The 19,360-nt window shown below is 37.9% G+C and overlaps 1 long non-coding RNA gene across 1 annotated transcript; it reads right to left on the minus strand.

Annotated features, from left to right (window-relative positions):
- Window positions 1–4,280: 4,280 nt before the first annotated feature.
- On the minus strand, window positions 4,281–9,554 carry LOC130152985 (uncharacterized). The gene is made up of 3 exons (XR_008823170.1): window positions 9,444–9,554; window positions 7,523–7,633; window positions 4,281–5,189 (listed from the first exon to the last, which is right to left on the minus strand). It is a non-coding gene; the product is annotated as an uncharacterized LOC130152985 (long non-coding RNA).
- Between the last annotated feature and the right edge of the window lie 9,806 nt (window positions 9,555–19,360).

Below are 19,360 nucleotides of genomic sequence, written 5' to 3' on the forward strand. Positions count from 1 at the left end.
ATTACAAGATAGAAATATAGCAGTAGCAGCTGATGTGGCTTTATGGAAAAATTGTTCAATTTATGGTGCAGATATGCTTGGATATTTCTTGGATATTTTTCTGGGAAGTCAACACTATTCTATGAAGAAAGCCCATGCTGTGGTCAGATGTGAGGTGACTGGCATAGCTCAAAAGGAGTTATCGATCAGCGGAGATGATTCTAGATGATTGGGCAGAAATCAAGAGTGATGCTCTTTAGAATTTGTAGTAATTATTAGAAAGTCAATGTAAAATCTCTGTGAATAAAAACTCTGTATGACTCATAGAGCCTGGAAGAATTATATGTACAGCTGAAGGCAGAATGGTCAGAAACAGACAGGTTCACCTGCTGAAGGTTCTGATGAAGGAGAAGGAATGGGTTAGCCTGGGACAGCTGGGAAGGTTACTGGCAGCTGCTTCTGGCTTATTCCAGCTTTACAAGTGTCTGTGAGCTCATAAGCACCTCCTAGTCATTACTGCAATTTTAAGGGAAACAATGGCACTTTAACTTAAAATTCCAAGCTCAAGCAGCCAGGATGGGGGGCACCACGGTCAGCCTGGGATGGCTTGGTTGTGCTCCGACTTACACCTCACAAATGGCACCATCCAGATACAGCCAAATACAAGGTCACACCCATGGGAATAAATAGTAAGGCAGCTTTGAAAGAACTAAACAAGAAACCCAACACAAACTTCTTGTATCACACTGTGCCTATAAAATCTAATGCAGGTATATTGCAAGCTAGTAAGCTGTGGAAGAGTGTAACATCAGGACTAAAAATAGCTTTAATGCCATAATCTGTAATTCTGGTGTCTTCACTGTTAACAGATTCTAAGAAATTGAAAAGGGTCAGAAAGGACTGCTTTGAAGAACTTTACTTTTCTTCACATCCGTTTGCTGCCCTTCAACATCTCAGGTTCCTGCAGCATGCACTGTTTTGCAGCATACCCTATGAATTGCTTCTCAGATGCTGCTGCTCAGTTTTCACATCCTCCTGCAGATCCCCTAGAAGTAGCCCTGTTCTTGTACCTGAAACACAAACCTGAACCTGTGTAGGTCAGCAGTTAAAATTCTTCCTCCTACATAATATGCATATGAATCCCCTCAACAGAAATGTCATGTCTTTTCTTTCAACCCATATTGTCATCTTAATTTTCACAGTGCTGTAAAGACCCCCAGTCTTCCAAGCAGAGCTTTCTTTCAACTGCAGAGTCATGCAAATCTGTATTTGTTTTGAATTCCTGTATTCATCACTGGAAATGCTGCACTTTATCTAAATACATAGGCCTCATCATCAAAGAGTGAAGAATTTCAAAGCACTGCTGAAGCTATTGGATGCAGAGAACATGTCTGGGTCATTTATTCATCCAGTAGTGAAAATTCCCCTTTTTCTGAGTGGAACTCCGAGACATCTAATTTATGCTAGCTGTCCCTATGCAATGCATATTTCTATTTTTACATTTATTTTTGTGCCTGTTGAATGTATTTGTAAACCTTTTCGGTAAGATGTTACTTGAGTACTTTGTTTCCTTTTTCTATGGCAGACTTCCTGACTTCCTATGGCAAACTTTTGCTCACGTGTATCTTTAAAAAAAAAACAAACAAAAAACCAACCAAGATTTCCAGTACTTTATCTGTAACTCTGACTGCAAGAGGCTTCTCCTAGACCCATACAATTGATGGTCTTTTGAGAAAATGATGGATAGAGAGGCAGTAAGTATGAGATCCACATCATAAACTTGTTTCCAAGAAGCTTTGAAAGTCCACCAGAAATCCAGAAGAGAAAAAATCTGGCCCCATTTTCCTATTATGTATCTACCTCATCACCTAAAAAATTGCTAACCAATGCAGTACTCTCATTAAAATAAATAGCTTATTACCTTAGGCACATCCTGGGGTGAGTGTGGGAACTTTTAAAACTAGTTTGTGTAAGTAAGAACTGCATAGGTGGATTTGGAGTGAAAAGGGGAAAGACCAAAAGGGGAGGAGAAAGGACACTGTCAGAGCCCAAGCAAGACAATGGCACACGGACATAGAAAGATAAACACTCATCCATACACACAGAGTCTCAGTAGTTTGATACTTTAATTAGCATGGTCATCCAGGATGACAGGACTGGACCTTTGTAAATTTAGGATCAGGTTCCTGGACAAAAGCTGGTGAAACTAAAAATACTTCTGTATGTAATAAAATGTGATAAATGTAAAAAAACCATCAGAAACCTGGAAAAAAGGAGGAAGGTGAGTTTTTCTGAAGGAATGTTTTAGAATCAGCCATTGTAGTGACAGCAACTCAAATACAGGCTTATTTTTTCAGTTTTGAAAGTTACGAGTCACTTCAGTGTTCATGACAATGACGGCCTTAAAGATGCAAATCATTTGAGACTTGCACAGAACAGGAATGATTGCGGTACAAGTTGCAACTAGGTACTATGAATAGCAGGCAGATTGGGAGCACACCCAACTACTAGAGAGATTACCAATTATCCAAATTGGCTCTAGTATCTTCCATTTTGTACATGAAGCAGAGGTGAGAACCTGACACCCAGGCTCTGTAGTCTGGATGAGCTCTGCAGTAACAGAATAACAGGCGTTCAGGGAGGGAAGCACACCCTGTCCGCACACGGCATCTCTTCTCTAGCCAACAGTGAAGCTAAGTAGGCCACATGCAAAACTGCAGTTTTTGCTCTTATTGCCACCTAGAAATAAGAACCTAAATTGTTTTGAAGTGGGTGTGCCTCAGTAGTCACGTCGAAATTATCCTGATTCAACATTCCCAGCTTAGTCCCCAGATTTTCCATATATGTTGGCTTATTTCTGGCTCATGCAGAGCTAGGATGTAGCAGATGTCTGTAACATCTTGAAAGGCACGAAGGAAGTCAGCAAGGGTCAGTTTAATGTCTTCTCCAATATGAGAACTGAGGAGCAAGAGGTCCAGTGAGTAGGTGGGATTGCCAAAACAAGAAAAAGTTCTTTTTTCAGACTTCATTGAAAGAAGTGATGAAATGCTCTGCTGCAATGACATGGATGCTGAAGTCCAACCTACTAGTCCAACGTATTAATGTACTACCAGGCTGTCTTGCAGAGAGCATGGATAGGCTCAGAGCAGAGCTCTTAAGTCAGAGACTTTCAGTGACTAATGGGCAAAGGCATTAGTGGCATGTGGGGATTATCAGCGGATGCGCAGGAGGAAGAAGGTTGGGAATGGTGTGCATGCTAGTAAGGTCTGTAGCAGTGAGGTGCAAAGGGGGTATGGTAGCTTTCACACCCCAGCGTGTTGAAGTGTAGTGTGAATGCCGTTACGCGTGCTGCAGGGCCCTAAGGCCTCTACTGTACGGCTGTACTGCACATGCCAATAGGATTAAGTAAACAGGAATAATAAATAGTTCTAAATAAATGTGACTAAGAGCACACTTGGACATTGCCACCAAAGACAGTGTAAGTGCATACCATTTCATTAATCATCACTGCAGCTTATCACTACGTAGAAATTAGTTATTAAATATTCACTGACAATCGTTTAAACTAATTAGCATGCAGGATTTATTTATGAGGCTTTCATTGGTGATAGAAGCTGAGAAAATAATCATGAGAGAATCTATAATTTATAAGAATGTATCTTAGTTCTACCTGTTTATTTGTGTTTAATACTGTCTAAAACAGTATGGTGAGAAGAGAACTCTTTACATTTTCTGAAATCTTCTGCATAAAAAGTATCGCAAACATATCTCCTGGAGATTTTAAAAACTATTTGGGAATGCTAAATTCTAATGGAGAATTGACATATGTAAAAAAAAAATCAGAAGATTAGTAATATATTATCAAATTAGGAGCTAATTTTAATCTAAAGCATCTGTAAGGGTTTAAATAAACATACAGGGAAAGGAATAATTTATCCTTTGGATATCTTGTACGTAATTTAAAAACACTGCTCCTCCATCTAGGCAGAGATAGCAGTTGCAGTATTTGAAGCTTATAATGGTGATCCTTTGTTGTTCCCCCTGAATTTGTTTCTTTGTTCTTTATGTTTTCATCATAATTTTGTCTCAGAGATGCTGCAAAGATACTGCCCACTAATAATAAAATTGTTAATATTAAAATAAAATGTTTTTCAGAAAAGGTCACAGCATTTTCAATCAGTTCCATAAGACCTGCTTAATTCTGAATATAATATTGAGCAAAAATAAGGCTAGGAAAGAACATACGTATGTTGTTCTTAAAAGCAATCAAACAAGATTTAAGTAAGGACCTTCAACTGATTAACACTTTTGTCTAGTAGTGGGTATTTTTTGCATTCTGGTGCTCACAAAAGGTCTGCTATCAAGCAGACCGAAACCTGGGTCACTGCTTTCTTTACATACTTTGTTTCTTCTTGATCAATATGAAAGGTTTCCATACGAGTCAGATCAAAATAAAAGTGCAGTTTCCTGGTCTGGGCAGCAGGGCCACGTTTTGCTGCAGGGGATACAGTCTCATCATCACAGCCCAGCTCTAAAGAGGTGATGCGGGCCCAGACTGTAATTCCCATAGGAAAGTGCATCAGGAAAAGACAGCCTTCCATAGAGGCATTTAGGGGGTTCAGAATCAACTAGTATAATTCATACAATTCATTCCCATAAGGTATACTTATTTTTCTAAAATCTGTATGTCAATATTATCACACAGACTAATAAGTCATATTTCTAAGGCAAAAAAATCTAGGTGACAGTGTATAGAAAAAACTGGTTCAAGGCAAGATTTTTAACAAGATGCATAAAGCAACTTATTCCAAAGGTTCATACACAAGAGATTCCTAAAAAGTTTCCTTTGTTGTTTCTGGGACTACCATCTTAAAAGATTACATGATGCATGATATATAAAGTCCAATTTATCCCACCTAGATATGGGATAATTGTTATAAAATGATAAATGTTAATAATAAAAATTGTTATAAATTGTAAAAGTGTTGAAAATATATTTCAATTCATATTGAAACTGCCTCAGAGGTAAATGGTGTTTAGTTCCAGAACTGCGGTTTATACCCATTTCTGGTCATAATACTTATTTTAATTTGAAATTATAAAACTTACAGAGATGTTGAAGAACATAGAATCTGGATTATATACAGTAGTCTGGAGTATTTTTCCTGAATAGTCTTTTATTTTTAACATTTCTGGTGCTTCATGGATACCTGTAAAATTAAAAAAAAAAATTAAAAAAAGATTATTCCACTTTTTATTTTCCCCAGATATATTTAATGCATCTAATGTAGTTTTTGGTTTCACAGACAGATAGGGAGTAAGAATTAGTTGGAGGGGGGTGTTTTGGTTTATTTTTTGTTCTATCTTTTCCCCTAACTGATTCCTGTGAGGCACCTGAGCACTGTCTCCTGTTAGGTGACAGATTACATTAACCACTGACAGAGGCATTTGGGATTGTTTGGAATCCTGTCTCTAATACAATGCTCAAGGATCAGTAGTGCAAGCTGCTAACTGTAAGAGATTGTCCAAATGTATAAAGTGAAGCATCATGAGAAAGAGAATAAAATCCCAGCATGTCATGCAGGGTCCTTACCCGAGTCACCATTCATATGCTCCAGTTCAATCTGATCAAGCACTATCAGTGCTGGACACTCTTGAGACCCACTACAAAACAAGTCCAAATTCCTTGCAGGCAGCTGTAGATGCTGTTCATAGTGACGGAGATTTCAGTAGCCATGGACTTGTATCTTTGGGTCAGCAGCTGGCTCAGGATGCTATGAAAGCTGGGCGGTTCATGCTCTAGGAAGTCCAATACTGGAGGGTGAGCTGGATAAACAGTCTAACACCCCACTCATTTGACAGATGTAGAATATAAACAGCAGCAGGTGTCAGATGCATTCCTCACATTCTTGCAGCAAGGCATGGAAAATTTGTGGGTCTGATTTTTTCCTCACTTCCATTTGTTGCCTATAGACTTTGGGCATTTCCTGATTTTTGTTAGCCTGCATAGGTGTTTGAGGCTCACTGATTTCAAGACATTCTCTAGTATTTCAAACATGTGGTACGATAGCCATTCAATTTAATGCATATGGATGGGGACAACAGAACTGACAGCTGCCAATAGGCATTTGTCGAGGTCCTCTGAAACTGGAGACACTGCTACCCTAGACTCCTGATCACCTAAATATCTTACAGTGCTTTGTAGGCATGAGAGAATTCTAGGGCAACTAGAGATAAAGGAAAACAAGACTAATTCCAGCCAGTAAAGCTGCAGCCTTGATCCCTTCCTGCTTTCCTCTGTGCTTCTCAATTCTCATAATCCCAAATCATTGGGATTATGATTTATGCTTTCCTGTTACCTTTTATATATCACATGGACCAGCACTAAATGCCTTCCCTGACCTTCTCACCTAGGAAACCATGGATCCAATCATGCTCATCTCCCTCCTTCAGCTCATCTTCCTCCTTCACCCATGCAGCTGCCCTTTTTCTATCTTCACTGCATTTCTCCTAACTCCTTTCAGCACACCCAAATGATTTGTGCTTAGGTTATGTTCTCACCGGCCATTCTGCTCATACCTATTACTAGTTTGAAATCTCTGCTTTACCATGTCCCCTGCTATAGGACTAATCTCTACACTCACAAGGTCCTACACAACTTGGTTTCCTCCTCAAGCCAAATACATTCTCAGTGTTTTTGCTGTCCCTCTCCTTGCTGTTTTATACTGCCTTGAAAGCATTCCCTTATCAATCAGCATGTATCAGCCTCTGCTTTATCCCATGTATAGTGCCCTTTACTTCTTCACATTGCAAATGTTGTTCTCAGTTTTCCCAGGAAGTGACTTTTTGGGAATTCCTGCACACAGCCTTGTCATTTAGTTCAGTCCAGACTCTTTGTAGGCAAGAGCAAAAAGATTCCTGATAATATTTCAAAACAACTGTATAGAGAATCCACTGTAACCACGAGCTATGGTGAAAGCATGGACACAAGAAAAGTAACAGTATGGGGGAAAAGGGATGCTTTTCTTAGAGTAATACTCAGAAAGATTTCTGGGTTCTGTTATTATGCAATGACCTTTAAAGAACGTGATTCCTGGTTTCACTGTAATTACAGGGTTTTGCCATGGATTCATTGGGGTCAAAATTATACTGTAATTTCAGATTTCAGATTATCCTTATCTTTGACTTCCTTTGGTTGACTTCAGTAACTGTGACAAAATAAGGAAATGGCAGATTTCTAATGGACCTGAAATGCTTAAGTTGGAAACATATTTGAAGCATTGTAATTAGATACTTCTTTCTTAGAACCTGGAATTTAAGTTGTATATTGTTATATGGCTACATTTAAAGGAAAACCTTTTCTGGTTATTTCAGGAATTCATTAATTTTAATCCCTGATTGTGGTTTGCAATGTCTCCTTTATAGTCTAATTCAAGAACAATTTTCCTTGAACAGTTCTCACTCTAATGCTGGTGGGTGTCTGGCCAGGTACCAGAATTTAGCTTAGAGACAGTAATTTTCATACTTCTCCTTTATTTCTTACCTTCTCTGTATGGTCTGAGAAAGCTGAAAATCAAGATGTTTTCTCAGCCAAGGTACAGTTGCATTCAGCTTGAGATGACTTATTAGCACGCTTTGTATACAATTCAGGAATCTGTGGAGAGGCCATGAAAACTGATTTTAGCTCAGTTTCTTGACTAAATCCTGAATATAAGATTTTACATAAGTTATGATCAAACCAATGTAACTATCCCTATGTGGTGTAGGTGATTTCAAAATAATATCTGTACAAGTCAGTCAGATACTGGCAGATACCAGGCCAAAAACTTTATTTTTTTTTAATCAGGGAAAATATTAAAATCTTGGGATTTTTCAAAGAAACTGATTTTAAAAAAAAACCAACAAAAAAAAAGGTTTTCAGACTTACAAAATGCTTTTGTTAAGATTTAAAAATGTCATCTGTACTTTATTGTTTCCACTAATATTACAACATCAAAAAATTCCGACCTTTAAAATTTCAGCAATTTTCTGTCAAAATGTTGACGGCATTCTTTGTTTTTATAAGACAAGATTTTCCAGCAGAAAATTGTTCCATTAGGGAAGAAAAATGAACTGTCTGAAATTCCTAAAAGACCCTTTGGAAACTAAAAAAGTCCAGTGCTGGATGGATACAACTCCCCCTGCCCAAACCAAGGAGGAGAATGTAAGACAAGGGGGGAAAAAAGAACCTCTGCCATCTTCTTACTTCTAAGTGCTGGAGAGAATACCACTGTTTGCATGGGCCTTTCCCCTTAGTAGCGTGGAAGTAAAAAATAAAGGCAGATGCATACTGTGGCCAAGGGCATAAGCAGTGAGTCCAGAGCCTACTGGTACTAAGGGAGCTCTTTGGGGAGGATGGTCTTGCAGAAGCTCCTCTTCTGTCCGGGTGAATTTCTGGCCTAAGCAACTGCTTTCTGTACTTATGCCAAAGCCCAGCTCTGCCTGAATGATCCAGCTGCTCACCTGAGATTTCCTTTAGACTGCCCTACCTTATCTCATTGCCAATGGTTCTATTTCTTTAGACTCACAATACGGTGACAAACAATCTAATGGGCCTTTCCCTTTCCTGGGACAAGCAGAAAGTGAACCCGTGCTTTAGTTGTTAGGAAGTGTCTATAAAGAGATTTAAAGTTTAGAAACCTTTTGTAGTGTAGGGAAAAGCCAGGAACATAGAGAGGCGGGTATGAGTTAACAAACCACCTGTGAGCACATGCTACATGACATTTCTTCACAGAGGAACCACAAAATTTCTACTGCTTGTTGGTATGGTGTCAACTCTGTGTTAACTTTTTAGATTTATTAACACACAAAATAAAGATATGTTTAAAAGTCTCAATTTGAAAGTTTTGATTAAAAAGCTACTTTTTCCCATATGTCTTACAATTTCAGAATTATCATGACTGGCACACTATGCCACTTGTTTTAACAACAGTGTTTTGGGAGGGGAAGAGCTAGGTTTACAGATATCCTCGCCTGTCTATTTTAACTCATGACATCTTATCAGTACCTCTGCCAGTGGCGATGAGAATAGATTTGAAGTGGAAAGTCTGCCACAGGTGCTTTCCTCATTAATGACTATGATTTAAACATTTACAATGAAGTTACCTGATTTTATATTTCAATTCCTGTTCTATCCCATTGTCTATCCTCTCTGTTAATAATTCATACCATCACATCCTTCAGAGCCTGATATAAAAATGCGTATCCTCCAATCATGTGTAACCAAAAGGTCTTACTTGAAAGAAAATAGGCTGCAGTAAGCACACACCACTAAATTGTCCTGTCTGTACAATCTGCTTTTTGAAATACTGATTATTAAAGAATGTTGCAGAAAAAGAAAGAACACTGTGTATGAAATGAATGATGGTAAAATAATTCATTTTAAGATACATTCAATAACCATTAAACTATTAGAAAATACTTACTTTTGAATCCTCATGATAATTTCTCGGGTTTAGTCTGCTGGTATCTGCATTATAAATGTTTTCACCAAGTGGAATACCTTTTCTTTGTTCAGATACAAGTCTGTAGTATACCTGCATGATAAGACAGAGAAATATAGATTAAGATTATATTTATTGTGCAGAACAAATGATAAAAAGTTATTCTTAGTGTCAGAATAATGGACACCCTGTGCAGAGAATGGATTGAGAGCAGTGCTGAGAAGGACCTGGGGGTGCTAGTCAACCAAAAGCTCAACATGGCCCTACAGTATGCTCTTGCAGCCCAGAAAACCAACCGTATCCTGGACTGCATCAAAAGAAGCATGGCCAGCAGGTTGAAGGAGGTGGTTCTCACCCTCTACTTGGCTCTTGTGAGACTCCACCTGGAGCACTGCATGGAGACCGCAACATACGAAGGACACGGACCTGTTGGAGCGAGTCCAGAGGAGGGCCACGAAGATGATCAGAGAGCTGGAGCACCTCTCCTATGGAGACAGGCTGAGAGGGCTAGTATTGTTCAGCCTGGAGAAGAGAAGGCTCCAGGCAGACCTTATAGCAACCTTTCAATACTTAAAGGGGGAGGGCTTATAAGAAAGTTGGGGACAGACTTTTTAGTAGGGCCTGTAGTGATAGGACAAGGGTTAGTGGTTTTAAACTAAAGGAGGATAGGTTTAGATTAGGTATAAGGAGGAAATTCTTTATTGTGAGGGTGGTGAGGCACTGGCACAGGCTGCCCAGAGCAGCTGTGGATGCCCCATCCCTGGCAGTGTTCAAGGCCAGGCTGGATGGGGCTTTGAGCAACCTGGTCTAGTGGAAGGTGTCCCTGCCTGTGGCAGGGGAATTGGAACTAGATGACCTTTCAGGTCCCTTCCAACCCAAACCATTCTGTGATAATACAACAGAGAAAGAGAAACTGTATGGTATTAAACTCCAAAGCACACAAAACAAAGCAAGTCTATCTATATCAAATATTTCAGTTCTCAGGAAGTCCTTCAGAGAAAAAGAACTATGTTTTCTTTTTCATTCTTAGCAGTTACCTCAGCAGTGACAACTTACTATTCTAGGCACACTAAGTGTTTACTATGAATGCTCATATGAATTATGTCATTTAATACATGGCCATGATTTCTTGACTGGGTCCTTCAGACTCATGATTTTCAGGTGATCTTTCACCTCTACCTGACAGTGCTCAGAAACTATGTTCAGAAAATATCAGATGCTTTCAGTTCACTGTAACTGAACGCTAGAGATCTTTAGTGTGTGTGTTACTTTTATAGGCTTGTCTTAAGTTTAAACCAAAGAGACGAACAGAGTGTATGTCTTATTTAGGCAATGAAACCAGAAATACAAGTTTAATATGAGATACAAGTTCTGTTAATCAGTTGCATTTTAAACACAGGGCATATGTTATTTTATAGTACATTAAACTCAAGACCATACATTTCACAAAATGAAACAAACTTGTTAGCAAAAGAAATCTTCAGCCATTTAAACAGGAGATGTTTATGGAATGACAATTAAATAGTACTTTTCTAATAGTAGTACAGTGAATGGTATCAGAACTGGGAACTGTGCTGTTTCTCACCTCCAGCTATCTCTGTTCAGATCTTTCATAGCAGGAGAACTTAAGGATCCTGAGAGAAATTTTTTTTTTTTTTTTTTTTTTACACAAACCACTGTACTGAAAATAAAACCCCTGGGAGGTCATGGGGTTACATGGAAAGTAGCAGTTTAATTTAGTCAACCTAAAAAGCAAAAGGCGTATTTTAGCTTACATTAAAAGTAGACTCATTTTACGCACTTTTTCAATCTAGTGTCCGATGTTGTACGTTGATTTATTTCTGCATGATGCATTCTCACTATTGAAATTGTAAGGCTGTTGTTGACAACTTTGTCAGACAAACATGCATGTAAATATACACATGGTCCCGGTTCTTTTGCAAAAATGAATGCATAAGGTAGGAAGTCCTTCCCATTCCATATCAATTCCTAGGCACCACCTAATGGCTGCTTAGCTTTCTTACCAGCAGTTCTTTTAGGAGAGGAAAACCATTTTCACCTTTTTGATCTTTCTGTAGCCACAGTTTAGCAGTCATTGGAACTGGAGAAATGTAATGAATTGTCTTCCCACGTACGCTGCCACTCTTCAGTGTTATAATATATCCTACCATAACACAAATACATGAGGGTCCTGGGATAATTATAGCTATCGTAGATTTACCCTATAGGTAGTTATGTTGTGAAAATAAATTAGTACTCCCAAACCAGAGATAGCTATTTAAAAGAATGTAGTAAATATCACTTTTCACTGAGAGATATATCTGTATTGCAAAGTTTGCTCCTTCTGCCAACTAACCTGGTGCAAGAGTATAAAGGGACTGGTTTGATTTTGTTTATCTCGTAGCCACTCATTTCAAAACAGGCTTTCTCCCTTTATAATACTCCTACAGTAATGATCAGAAGATCATTTAATTGATCCGTCTTTTTCCTAGGAATGGCCTCATAGCAGAATGTGCTTAGTGAGGTGTCTTTGAAGAATTCATGGTTCTACTTTTAATGTAACAAAGCCCGGTTTTGTTAGGTTTTAGTCTATGTAACTAAATGCCATCCTTATACTGGAGTACTTGGTGGAAGCGGTTGCCAATTATGAATTAGTAAAACTGATAACAGAAACAATGCGGACAAGTACGGTACAAGCAGATCACTGCCACGCACTATTAGCGCTGATGTTATTTATGGGCTTGTGTATTTTTAGCTACTGGCAATGCCTGCCACAGTAGAGGGGTGGCAGATACAAACAGAAAGAATACTTTGAAAAGGATGTTATTTTTATACTGAACTTCTCATATTGCTCAACTGATGTTGCCTCAGTATGACACTGAACACAGTCAAAGAAAAAGTGGCTGTCACAAGACTGTAAGAACAGCCAGACTGGTCAGAGCAATGAACCATCTATTTCAGCTTTCTGTACAGTGAGCAGTTGTGACTGCTCAGAAAACATGTGCAAGAAACAGGGTAATACAAAGCAGTCCTTATTTCTGACAATCACTTGTTAAAGCTTTTTGGACCATTGAATTCAATAGCAAACAGTGGACATAGCCTCTATATATTTGTCTATTCCCTTTCTAAACCCATCTATACTTTTGGTTTCCAAAGCATCCTCTAGCAATGAGTTCAGCTATTCAATTAAGCAACATGTAAAAAAAAGTGTTTTGTTTGTTTCAATTTACTAGATAGCTTTTCCACTACTGAGAAACAATGAAACACCATCTTTATATCACTGATTCTATGTCCTAGCTACCTTTAACAATCTCTTTTCCGTGAAGGAATGTCCTGTTCAGTTTCCCTTGTATAAAACCTAATTGTTTCTGATCACTCCTGTTTAACTTCTCTGTGTTTTATCTAATGCTACTACATTGGTCTTTTTGATGAATGACCAGAAGCAGATGCATTTGAAATTTGAGATCGATACAATAGCATCATGTTTTCCTCTTTTATTCTGTTCATTTCACAAGCAAATAATTGTAATATTCAGTTTGTCTTTTCTTGCCACAGAGCATGGTGCTGCCTATCCAAATAACTCCGAAATCCTTTTTATAAGGTAACAGCTAAGAGCTCCCTGTTTTGTATTTTTCTTTTAAGTGCATTTGTTTGCATTTGTTAAGCATGCATTATACAAGAGGTTTCACTATCTGGCTGCTCAGCATTGGTTAAAACTTTCTTCAACTCCTTGCTGTCTGCTTTAGTTATGACTTTGCTGCACAACTTTTTATCTTACCCAAACTTTCCTGCTTCAGTATACACCTTTTCGTTGTCATTTGTGAATTGCTTGTACAGAAGGATCTGGACCTCTGTAGATCCACTGGTACTCCACTGGATATTTTCTTTATTATTTGTTAAATAAAAGGTATTTTGAATTAAGAAATCTAAAGTGCTGAAGCTGCTAAATAGCAGAACCAGGCCTTGTCCATTGTATAGCCCTAATCCAAAGCTGGTTTAAAAATCAGTCAAGTTAATCAGTAGGAGAATAGAGAAACAATAGATGATCACTTTGTATACACAGGTGCTCTCAGAAACACAGGTGGTTTTAGAAAAATTAGTATATGTGAATAGGAATTGCTTGTTCAAAGACTAAGTGTGCTTGAAGGATTGTGTGAGTTAAAGCAGGCAAGAAAGAAGGTTATGATCCGAGGAGGACCTTGGAAATGAGGCAGAGACTGGAACCGAATAGATGAATCCACTGGGACAGAGTCAGGTGATGGATTCGCAGGACTGACAAGACCAAAGGAAACTTCTAAAAACTTCAGACATTGACTAATAATTTGATAAGTATATATAAGCTGTGCTGCATCCCTTTGTTCTCTGTCATTTACTGAGGTGGCAGCCCAACTCTGAGTTGTGATTAAAGCAAGCCTAGGGGTACCCACGTCTGTGTGAATTTTTCCTTTAACATTATTTGTGAAAAATGATCATTTACTCCGATTTCCTGTCTGGTTGCTAGCCCATGGATGAACTTTGCTCCTGTTCCATGACAGCTTAGTTTCTTTGAGAGCTTTTAGTAAGGTACCTTTCTCAAAGAAGCATTTTACAATCCAAATATGCAAGAATCACTACCTCAGCCTCATGGCTGCTACATTTGTTACACAACTTCCTTTCTCAAAATCCATGTTGATTCTTCCCTCATATTTTAATTTATTCAAATTTCTACTAGTTCTATTTTATAGTAATTTCAATCAGTTTGCCACCCAAGAAAGTCAGACTTTGGGTATTGTAATTCCTCAGATCACCCCTGAAGTAGTTTTTAGAAACTGGTGGCATGTCTATCATCTTCGGCTCTTCTGACTGATTGAAATCATAGGTTACACACCACAATTTTCAAGTGAGGAAATTCACATTCAAAATTCTTGAATGACCATTCTAGGCACTGGCAGTTATTTACTATTTTTTTGGACTGATTTGTTCTACAACTTTGACTAATGACATCTCAATGTGAGAGAGTTCTCTTATCATTTTCCAGTTCTTGAAATTTCCCATTGCCCACCCAAGACTTCCCTGCTATACCAAGGTAGTTCCCATTCCATCAGAAGACATTCTTCAAAGATTGATCTCACCCAATGCCTACAGTTTGACCACCTTCAATCTTTCTGAACCACATCTCACGAGATATTTATAATAATTAAATGCACACCTCTATGTAATCAAATAGGAAAAGGACTCCAAACTGAGAAAATTCAGAAAGAAACTGGCTGTTTAGAGAATGATATGAAGGAACTGCAACAAGTAATAACAAAGAAACAAGAGTGAACCAAAAACAGAAGAAGAAGGTATTCCTACCTAAAGTTTCATATACCATAAAAATTTTTTAAATAATGTTCATTATGTAGAGGAATGCTTTGTGATATATATTAATGTTCTATCCAAGGACTGAGGAAGACGACTGGGAAATTTCAGTAAAATTTTACATAATTATTTTTACACTACATAAATAAATGATTACTTTTCCAGGCTCAATCTAAAGATAACTCCCCCATTTACCAAAACTGTTCAGAATAAAATAATGCTGTACTTGAATAACCATTCAGAGTAAAAGAATGGTGGAAGCACAGCCATTGATCAAAATTAATTGTCTACCCTTACCGGCTTGTAATGTTTGCTGCAAACAGAATTCCAGCGTGTAACTATCCATTTCATCCCAGTCCTCTTTTGCATTCACTTCCAGTGGTGGTGGATTGCCAACAACAAAGTTCATTAATTGTATTTGAAACATTGGATAGGCTGTGAAATTGAGCAAGAAAGCAAAGGTGCATAATCAGTACTCCATAGTTGAAAATCCCAAGGGAAGAAAATAAATAAATTATTTCAGATTTTAGAACTTACTTCCACTCAGAACTGTGTGAATGGAATAGGGAAATTTTCTTCATCATAACTCTGTGTGTATTCCCTCCACAACACCACTAACAGCTTCTTTGGCAGTTTGGCTGACTGGCTAACTAGTCCTTTATTGTATTGTAGCCAAGCACAATGAAGGTAACTGTGGAAGCATATTTGACTTTTTTGGCTGTAGCCTTTCCATCTCCACTTATTTCACACTGTAAAATCTGTACAAAGTGTTGATTTAAAAATTTTCTTTCTGACTTCCACTGCTTTGAGCTTTCCAGCCCTTGGGTTTAATTCTTTCTTATAAGCCAGCTCCCTCCTTACTTCTGTTGTTTCTTTTTTTAGCACACACCCCCCCCCCACATGCACTTCTTTTTAAGTTTATCCACGTTAGTGCATGGAAATAAATACATGCAAGTGTAAAGGAAGCTCTCTTTACGCCTGGCTTTCTTTGGGATGAGGAGGAGAACTGGAAAAAGATAAAACCCATGGATTGAGATAAGAACAGTTTAATAACTGAAATAAAGCAAAACAATAACAGAAACAATAATAATTTTAATGAAAAGGAGAGGAATAGAGAGGAACAAAGCCCAAAGGAAAAAAAAAAAGTGATGTAGAATGCAATTGCTCACCACATACTGACCAATGTCCAGCCAGTTCCTGAGCAGCAATCAGCAGCCAGTTCCCCCCAGTTTATATACTGAGCATGATGTTCTATGGTATTGAATATCCCTTTGGTTAGTTTGGGTCAGCTGTCCTGACCAGCTTCTTGTGCACTTGCTCATTGGCAGAGCATGGGGTTGTTTTTTTCTTTGCTTCTATTCTATTAATTTGACTTATTCAATGATCTGCTAAGGACCAACCATTTAAGTTGTATCTGTGATTCAGGAGCAGTAACTACGTCCACATGCAATAGAAAATTAATAATCATTTTAAAAATAAATCATTTAGCTTTACTTTAAATGCCTTTATATTTGTATGTTTTTAATTTGAAAATTGTCAAAAGCAATTTTTCTTTGATAAAAACAAAGAGTCATATGTATAGCCCAATTAAATCAACAGAATGGTGCCCATTTCTCAAATTAACTTTGAGACACTGAATCAAAATTGCAGATAAACATATAGACTTTACATTTATAGCTAGCTTATGACTTTAAATTTGGCCAGTGCTAGGTATTTGACAAAAGATAACAATGTATGGACATTGCCAAATTGAAAGAGACTTAAAAAAATTCATAACAGCCAAACTAAAGCACTTTTATATCTCGGTAGAAGAGACAAGAGAGACAGAATGTGGTTAAGATTCACTTTTGGCTGAATATAAGCATTTAGAATATATTTTCCAGGTAACTGGTTTTGAAAATAAGGAAAAAATATTTTAGTAGACATACCTAAAGTTTAAATTTGCTGAGATTATTGGGCTGTGCAAAGTCACACAAACTAGCTAATGGCCATTTCATGTATTGCATACAAACTATATGCTTAAAAAAGAACTAAATGCTAAATCTCTTACCTAAATATAAAGGGACTGCTCTGAATCTGAAAGCGTAGGTTGTGTTCAGGTCCAAGTATTTAATACTATTCTTTGCTATGTTATTGTAGTCTTGCATAAACTATCTGCACTCTTTTAAATTCAGGTCCCATTTTTTTTCCATTTATAGTACCGAAGTCATGCAAGAACCATTGCTTGGATACAAAGCTTCTGTCAAAAGGCACCTTTTCAGGCATGGTGGGCTCTGCTATAGCAGTTTTACTGTCGAGAATTCTTGTGATTAGGAAGCTACTTTTCCCTGGAATCACTACCTTTTTCATATGAGTGTTTCTAAATGAATTTTTACCTACGGAAAGCAAAGCAAAGAGTTAAAGTTTGCTTGTAAAACGAGACACTAAGGTTCTTGGCCTAAGCACTGGCTGAAAGGGACTCAGAAAGACATAAAAAGCCCCCAGTTTATGCTTAATACCTCTTGTGTCCAAAGAACATATATTTGTATGTACATGATAATGAAATACCAGGCTCAGTTACTAATTTTTTCTCTTAGTTGAACCAATATGCCTACTAAATTCAGCTTACTTCAGAAAGACAGACAATATAGTTTTGACTTTCAGATTCTTTTTATCTAAAGTCAACACATTTTCATCCTCTAATTTGTAGCTCACTGAGTGATTTCTACTGCAGCCAACAGAGAGAGATGAAGCAAATGGATGGAGAAATGATTCTTCCACTCCTGTCTTACCATACTAAGATGTAAAACGCTACAATATTGCTGAAGGTGATTAAAATGCAGGCAGCTTTGAACTGTAGTGGATTTTGCTTCCATAAGGTCTTGAAGTAATTTGTGAGCTCATAAAAAATATTGGAGTGCTAATAATCACCTGGTAATTGGTAACATCTTAATATACTATAATGATTTCTAAAATTATTATATCACTGTGTTCATAGCATGTCACAACTAAAAAGAAAATAATATGTACAGGCCTATTTATTTATAGACAGCTATAACCACATTTATATGCATGCTTGGAATAAGGGGAAAATCTTTATGAATTGAAATTGTTATAATTTCAGAAGCTTATACAAGCTCAGCAGAAATGTGAGGCAGGAGCTGCTACTCACAGGGCAACAGCTTTTGGCATCCTTTGCGATTCATAACAAGACCAGGCTGCTTGTAGCATGCTGGGCTTTGTGGTGATAGGATTTATCAAGGACTTCTGTAAGCTACCTATTACTATCGCTCAGGGAAGGCAAAGCCGTAAGCGGCACAGCCACTGATGTACATTGACTTCTGGACTCAGCAGGGACTTTGGCAGTTCAGATGTGTGACCAACGAGCACACCCCTGCAGTGGGGGAGAGCTCAGAGAGGGGCAAAACCCAGTGAGTTCAGGGAAAAGCGTAAAATAAAGCAAACTGAACTTGCCTCAATACCAGGTAGACTGGAGGGTAGCCTTGGTTTTAGTTAAGATAGCTGTATCAGTGAATCATCAGGTTCTCCGAAACTGTTAAAAAAGAATAATGTCTTTGTGAGCTGGCCAGACCACCATGCAGGATGGGTGGGGGGCAGCATATAGGTAGCTCAGACCAACAGGAAGCATCAAAATTCAACAAATAACAAACTTTGAAGGGAGCAATGGGCTTGAGCTGGCTTCAATCCACTTCTTCCTTCCAGGTGACTGGGTGTGCCCAGCGTCATGACAGAAAGCATACAGAGACCAGTAACAAGAATCACATCTACATCGAGATTCAACTACAGTTGAATATTGCAATATTCAACTTGCTATATTGTGTTTGTGTTGGGATTTCAGTTCATTGCTGTATCACTGTGCTAAATCAAACCTTCATGTAATGGCAAATATATATATATAAAAAAAATTTATATTAAACATTAAACCACCATCATGTGGACTATCTAAAAGAACCTGATCAGAGAGTATTGGACTCTGACAAACTGCCAAGAAAAAAATTTTGCTTCTGTAAGGTGTAGAATCTTTTGAATCCTGCTGAGTTCAGAACTGAGGAGAAGCTGTGATCTGGGAGCTGCTGCTAATTGTCAGAGACGTGAAATACTTTGCATCTGCTAAGGGCAATGGTTTTTTAGCTAGTCTGTTCTCCAGCAGTTGCATTTCATACGGAGCTTCCCCTCACACAAAGAAGCGGTGTGCCTATTTAGCATAGGAAATAGTAGTATTACAATGCAGGATTGCAGTTTGCTGTTTGAAATAAGAAGGAACATATTAATAACACTTTCACTGTAACAAATTAATGATTCATGATCAAATGCATCTGCAGTTTACCAGGACTAGAAATGTGAAGTGTAACACTAGTGTCCTTTAAGCCCTTCATAACAGTTGATGTATGTTTTATGCATTTTCCTTCAGATTCAATGGAAAATTTCTCCAGAACATTTTTAATCACAGAGGATAAATAACACAAAGAATGTCCCAGTGGGAAATCACTGACTACCAGAGCTGCTCCAACTGGCCTATAACAACAAGTATAATTTTCTTATTGTGTTGGATATCTTTC

The sequence above is a fragment of the Falco biarmicus genome, chromosome 7 (genome assembly GCF_023638135.1).
Source record: "Falco biarmicus isolate bFalBia1 chromosome 7, bFalBia1.pri, whole genome shotgun sequence".
Classification (NCBI taxonomy): Eukaryota; Metazoa; Chordata; class Aves; order Falconiformes; family Falconidae; genus Falco; species Falco biarmicus.